Source organism: Mobula hypostoma, chromosome 10, assembly GCF_963921235.1.
Source record: "Mobula hypostoma chromosome 10, sMobHyp1.1, whole genome shotgun sequence".
Classification (NCBI taxonomy): Eukaryota; Metazoa; Chordata; class Chondrichthyes; order Myliobatiformes; family Myliobatidae; genus Mobula; species Mobula hypostoma.
In genome coordinates, this window is record NC_086106.1 from 32,548,576 (window position 1) to 32,555,679 (window position 7,104).

Genomic DNA, 7,104 nt, shown 5'->3' on the forward strand with positions numbered 1-7,104 from the left:
GAAAAACAAATTAAAATTATACATGATTTGTACAAGGGAAAACACAATTAGAACAAAAAACATAGCCCAGTTTACTGCACATTAGTCATAGTGTTTAAGGTTGTGCTGGTTGATTCAAGAACCAAAGGGTTCAAGGGAAGTTCTTGAACGAGATGGTGAGGGACTTAAGGCTTATGTGTCTCCTGCTCAATGATAGCTGTAAAAAGATGGTGGAGAGGATCTTTCAACATAGATATTGTTTTTTGTGGATACTATGATGGTGGGGTGGCATGAGCCCATGATTTATTGGGCAGAGTCCACTCTCTCTGCAGCTTCTGTTTCTGCACATTCAATTTGCCATGCCAGACCATGATGCAACCAGTCAGGATACTCAGCAGTACATCCAGAGGGTTGTTAGAAACAAACCAAACCTCTTTAACCTCCTAAGAGAGTAAAGGTACTGGCGCACATTCCTTGTGTTTGCATTTATCTGCTGGTCCCAGGGCAGGTCACTCAATAAGTTAATGCCCAAGGATTTAAAGTTGCTGGCTCTCCCCACCACTGATTCTCCAATGCGGACTGGTACATGTTGGCCTTTCTCATGCCAACAATCAGCTCTTCAGTTTTGCTGATGTCGAGTGAGAGGTTGCTCTTTCTGCACCTGTCAGTCAGTAAGGATACCAAAACATCTGCTTATCTTCACTGATTGGGGTCTGTTGGTGAGGAAGTCAAGATCCAATTGTAAAAGTGGTGTTGAGTCCTAGGTTTAGTAGTTTGGAGATGTCTTCTTATGTGTTTGCCTGGTTTCTTTAGAAAAGAGAAATTTGAGGGTAGATTTGACAGAGGTGTCATTACTGACTAACTGGACCTCTTGCATACCTTTGTCAAGCAGACTTTATTTACTTGTGCACAAGGAGGAGAACTCAGCCCCTGTCACTGAACTGTTCTGAAGCTACAGCTCACAATTGTCAATTTTTATACACATTTCTATATCCAATAGAAACTTTGCACTTCAGAATCACATTGTTTGCATAGATAAATATCAATTATAAATACATATTTCTGCTGTTAATAATGTCTACATAATACTTGAAAATTAGTAAAATAACTACCCAATATTTTGTAAGTGCTATCACACTTTCGTGAGCATTCTTATCTTGGTATGCTGGTCCTGGGACCCAGGCTTGGACAGAAATGGAGCTAGGTATTCAAGGATTGAGCTTTGCTTGGGTTGCCATGTTTAGCTCGGGTGACTGTACAATGTCTGCACACTGTCTGTATCAGCATATCATCTTAACATTTGCCTTGCTGTAACTTGCACAGAAGAATATCGAATAGATAGGGATCTTCGAAGAAGGCTGGCTGTTTCTTTAGTGGAGGAGTCATCGATGAGAGATAAGAGTGCCATGAGAATTTTTTTTTTAACACTGTGTAGTTGGCATCTGAAAAGCAGTGACTGCAGATGTGAAGACAGGATCAATCATGACTTTTAAGGAGGAATTGGATAAACATATGGTGAAAAATTTGCAAGACTATAGTGAAGGGTGTGGGGAGTGAGCCTTTAGTGACTGGCGAGGTGCCAAGGTACTAGAGGATTCGAGAAAGGCTGTAAGAATTAGCTGGGAAACTGTAGGCTGATGAGCCTGACATCAGCTGTGAACGGTTGGACACTGAGGTAGAAGAAGGAAATTCTTTGAAAGTGGTCTCACAAGTAGATAGGGTTATGAAGAGAGCTTTCAGCACATTGGCCTTCGTAAGTCAGGGGTTGGGATGTTATGATGAAGTTGTATAAGACATTGGTAATGTATTTGGTCACCTACGTACAGGAAAGATATCATTCAGCTTGAAAGAATACAGAGGAGATTTACAAGGATGTTGCCAGGAGTTGAGGACAAGAGTTGTAGTGAAAGGTTGAACAGATTAGGACTCTACTCCCTGGAGCATATGAGCATAAGGAGAGATCTGGCAATGGTATGTAGAAGTACGAAGGATACAGGTAGGGTGAATGCATGCAGACTTTTTCCCCTCAGGTTTGGTGAGACTAGAATTAGAGGTCATAGGTTTAGGGTGAAAGGTGAAATATTTAAGGGGATCCTGAAGGGAACCTGTTCACTCAGAGGGTGGTGAGAGTGTGGATCGGGTTTTCAGCTGAAGCGGTAGATGCAGGTACACGGTTAGGAGGTATTTGGAGGGATATTGTCTGCCTTGCAATAGATGGGACTAGGCAGAGAAAAGTTAGCATGGACTAGATAGGCCAAAGGGTCTCTTGCCGTGCTGTAGTATTTTATGACTCTATGATGGCGGAATGAGCGAGTTGCAGGGACAGAGATGATGGACTGAATAGTCTCTTCCTGTATGTATTAACCACCTATGTTCTTTGACTGGGACAGGTTCAATATACAAACAGGTACAAGAGTTCCTCTGTGGAGCTGAAGTCTCAAATCAGTCTCTTCCTCACACAAAGGGAGGAAGGCATGAAGAAAGCTCACCTCTGTCCCAGAATACTGATGGACTTTTACCGCTGTACCATTGAGATCATACTCACCAACTGCACCTCAGTGTGGTATGGCAATTGTCCCGTATCGGACCGCAAAGCACTCCAGTGTGTGGTGAAAACTGCCCAGTGGATTATCGGCACCCAATCGCCCACCATTGAGAACATCTACCATAAGCGCTGCCTGGGCAGGTGAAAAGCATTATCAGGGATGCATCTCAGCCTAACCATGGACTTTTTACTCTCCTCTCATCCGTTAGGCACTACAGGAGCCTCCGCTCCCGCACCAGCAGGCACAGGAAGAGCTTCTTCCCTGAGGCTGTGACACTGCTGAACCTCTCATCACAGCGCTAAACAGTACTGCATCCATATTGTACTGTCTCAGTACTTTTATATTTGTGTGCTGTAGCACTTTTTTTATTTGCAGTTATTTTGTAAATAACACTATTCTTTGCATTTCTGGTCAGATGCCAAATGCATTTCATTGACTTTGTGTCTGTACTCGGCACAGTGACAATAAAGTTGAATCTAACCTAATCTAATTTGGAACAAGCTGAGGGAAGAGATGGTGAAGGCAGAAAGCACTGTTTAAAAGACATTTGGACGGAAAGGAGCAGAAGGACATGGGCTCAATGTAGCAATTGGGATTCATGTGGACTGGCATCAACTTCCCTTTTGCACCCTACATGAAGAAAGGGGTAATTTACAGTGATTGGTTAATCTCCCAGCACACCATGGGGTGTAGGAGTAAAGAGAGAGGGACACACACGTGATCAGTATGGAGAAAGGGAGTATATGTGATCACAGTGAGGAGAGGGGGATCCTACATGTTTTCAGTGAAGAGAGAGGGCGGTCACTCAATGTGATCACAGTGAAGAGTGGGGCACCCCACTGTCAACACGCTGGAGGAACTCAGCAGGTCAGGCAGCATCAGTGGAAAAGATCGATCGATGTTTTGGGCCGGAACCCTTCGTCAGGACTGTAGGGTGAAGGGGCAGAGGCCCTATAAAGAAGGTGGGGGAGGGTGGGAAGGAGAAGGCTGGTAGGTTCCAGGTGAAAAACCAGTAAGGGGAAAGATAAAGGGGTGGGGGAGGGGAGGCAGGGAGGTGATAGGCAAGAAAGGTCAAGAAGGAATAGGGGAAAACACAATGGGTAGTAGAAGGAGGCGGAACCAAGAGGGAGGAGGTAGGCAGCTGGGGGAGGGGGCAGAGTGACATAGAGATAGGGGAAGGGAAGGGGGAGGGAATTACCGGAAGTTGGAGAATTCTATGTTCATACCAAAGGGCTGGAGACTACCTAGATGGTATATAAGGTGTTGCTCCTCCAACCTGAGTTTAGCCTCATCATGGCAGTAGAGGAGGCCATGTATGGACATATCTGAATGGGAGTGGGAAGCAGAGTTGAAGTGGGTGGCTGCTGGGAGATCCTACCTGTATTGGTGGACGGAGCGGAGGTGCTCAATGAAGCGGTCCCCCAATCTGCGTCGGGTTTCACCGATGTAGAGGAGGCCGCACTGGATGCAATAGATGACCCCAACAGACTCACAGGTGAAGTGTTGCCTCACTTGGAAGTACTGTTTGGGGCCCTGAGTGGTGGCAAGAGAGAACGTGCAGGGACAGGTGTAGCACTTGCGCTGCAATAGCTGCACTAGCATGGCCGTTTCAGTCATTCCACAAAATGAGTTTGAATGGAATTTCAAAAATACTAAACTGAAGCCTGCAGATATCCAACAAAGAACCTCATGCTGGATAACCCCGTGGGGATGACATTTATACCAGTGAAATACAGTAACCAACAACCCACATTGGGCTTGTAAATGGGAAAAACAAGAGGGCCAGCATTGTGTGGCATGAATGGCTGAGACAACTACAGCTTGATTGGAGATCCATCCGCTGTTTGCACGCCAGATCCCCTGCAATAGAGGCTATTGAACGCAAATTAAGAAAGGATGGTGCCACGACTGTCTTCATGATGTAAGATTATGAACCGTTGCCCAACAGAGGGCAAACGGGTGCTGGTGCCAACCACTGTGCCTCTGGTTGGAAAATATATTGGACAAGATGATTCTGCTCAGAGAAATCATGAAAGTGATGAAAGCAGTGGTCTGACTACAACAATGTTTTAGGCAACGTATCTGAGAAAGCATCTGATACGTTAATCAAGCAGTAACTTGCGAAATGTGACTTGGTTTTAAGCTGGAAGAGAGTTCAAGGAGCTTCAGGAAAGTTGCAAGTATTGGGCTTTCGTGAGTATAAAGGACCAATCGACTCTGGGTGCATTAAGGTTAATGCAATTGGATCCTCGACTTCTTAACCAGAAGACCACAATCTCTGTGGATTGCTGATAACATCTCCTCCTCGCTGATGATCAACACTGGTGCACCTCAGGGGTGTGTGCTTAGCCCACTGCTCTACTCTCTATAAACACATGACTGTGTGGCTAGGCATAGCTCAAATATCATCCATAAATTTGTTGATGATACAACTACTATTGGTAGATTCTCAGGTGGTGACGAGCGGGCATACAGGAGTGAGACATGCCAACTAGTGGAGTCATGCCACAGCAACAACCTGGCACTCAACGTCAATAAGACGAAAGAGCTGATTGTGGACTTCAGGAAGGGTAAGATGAAGGAACACATACCAATTTTCATAGAGGGATCAGAAGTGGCGAGAGTGAGCAGTTTCAAATTCCTGGGTGTCAAGATCTCTGGGGATCTAACCTGGTCCCAACATATCGATGTAATTGTAAAGAATGCAAGACAGTGGCTATACTTCATTAGGAGTTTGAAGAGATTTGGCATGTCAACAAATACACTCAAAAACTTCTATAGATGTACAGTGGAGAGCATTCTGACAGGCTGCATCACTGTCTGGCATGGGGGTGGGGGGCTGTGCTACTGTACAGGACCAAAAGAAGCTGCAGAGGGTTGTAAATCTAGTCAGCTCCATCTTGGGCACTAGCCTACAAAGTACCCAGGACATCCTCAGGATGCGGTGTCTCAGAAAGGCAGCATCCATTACTAAGGACTCTCCAGCACCCAGGGCATGCCCTTTTCTCACTGTTACCATTGGGTAGGAGGGACAGAAGCCTGAAGGCACACACTGAGCGATTCAGGAACAGCTTCTGTCATCCAATTCCTAAATGGGCATTGAACCCTTGGACACCACCTCACTTTTTTAATACAGTCTTTCTGTTGTTGGCACATTTTAAAATCTATTCAACATATGTATACTGTAATTTGTTTATTTATTTTTTCTCTTCTATATGATGTATTGCATTGAACTGCTGCTGCTAAGTTAACAAATTTAATGTCACATGCCGGTGATAATAAACCTGATTCTGATTCTGCCTGAACATTAAGTGGGAGACAAAAAGCTGATTATAAAAGTAGATGCAAAGACCAAAGCCCAGCTGGATGAATGGGCAAAAAAAGAAAGGAGTCAATGCAGATACAAAAACAGAGTATTTGTCAGATAATGTCGTGGATGAGGAAACCAAGAGGAGAGATCAGAGCGTAAAGGGAGCAAAAGAAGGATTAGTAAGAGAATATTCCAGTGAACTAAATGGGCCTTCCCAAAATCAGGATGCACATCCTAGAAAGAGGGAAAAGGAAAGGGTAGAAGTGGTTGATACAGGTGCTGTGGAAATGGAAGAGGATGAGCGAGACCCAATTGAGAGAAATTAGCAAACTTAGAGATACTCGCAAGACACTAGAAGAAAAAGGTGAGAAAGAGACAGGTGTGAAAGGGAGGAGGAACATGAGAAAGCAAAAGAGCAGGAATGAGAACGTGAGTGAGACTGCGATAAAGAGAAGCAAAGATAAGGGAAGGGAGTGCGATCGAGAAAGGGATAAAGTGAGAGAAAGACACTGGAACCAGGAGAGAGCCTTTTGCGCTTTCCGGGAGGGAGGATTTGGAAAAGGCAGTTTGCAGGGTGGGTAGGGTCTACAGTGAATTTTTCTGCCCAGTTCCTTGACCTGGACATGTACAATTCATGCAGTGATGGAAGACTGCTGCTAATCACCATTCCTGCTGTCATTTTCCGATATTGTGAGAGGATGCTGAATCAAACCAGATAGGAATGGCTGATGTGAGGATATGATATGGTGACATTCCCAGCCTATCCAAGAACAAACAAATATCACCCAGGCGGCACCCAAGGTCAGGACTGAACCTGGGTCTGTGTGGGATTGCAGCACTAGATGGTGAACCACTGCATTTCCCCCATTTAATTCCAGACCTGTTCAGTGTAATCCCATTCACTCCTCACTGCTGACATCCATCAGTGTCCCACCCAGTCAAATTCCATTTGCTCCTCACTCCCTGTACACTCCTGGCCACCCATCTAATCCTAATTTCTGCACTCTCCTCCACATCCTTTCACATTATATTTGGTCAAATCCTACGTCCCTCACTTCCCCTGCTTTGTCATGACCTACTGAGTCCCACTGCCCACTCAATCCCAGTCCTGTTTAATGTTCCACTTACCTCTCACAACTTCTGTGCATTAAATATCATACCTAATGCCACTCCCCGTTCACTCTCTGAGGGGTGGTTGCATTCTGGATGGCCCACAACCAAAGTCATTTTCACTGTATCTCAATTGATGACTACCTGCCTGCCGCACCA

At 45.1% G+C, this 7,104-nt stretch overlaps 1 pseudogene; it reads left to right on the forward strand.

Moving 5' to 3' along the window:
• The first annotated feature begins 3,800 nt into the window (after nt 1-3,800).
• On the forward strand, nt 3,801-6,605 carry LOC134353263 (RNA-binding protein 25-like; annotated as a pseudogene).
• The last annotated feature ends 499 nt before the right edge of the window (nt 6,606-7,104 follow it).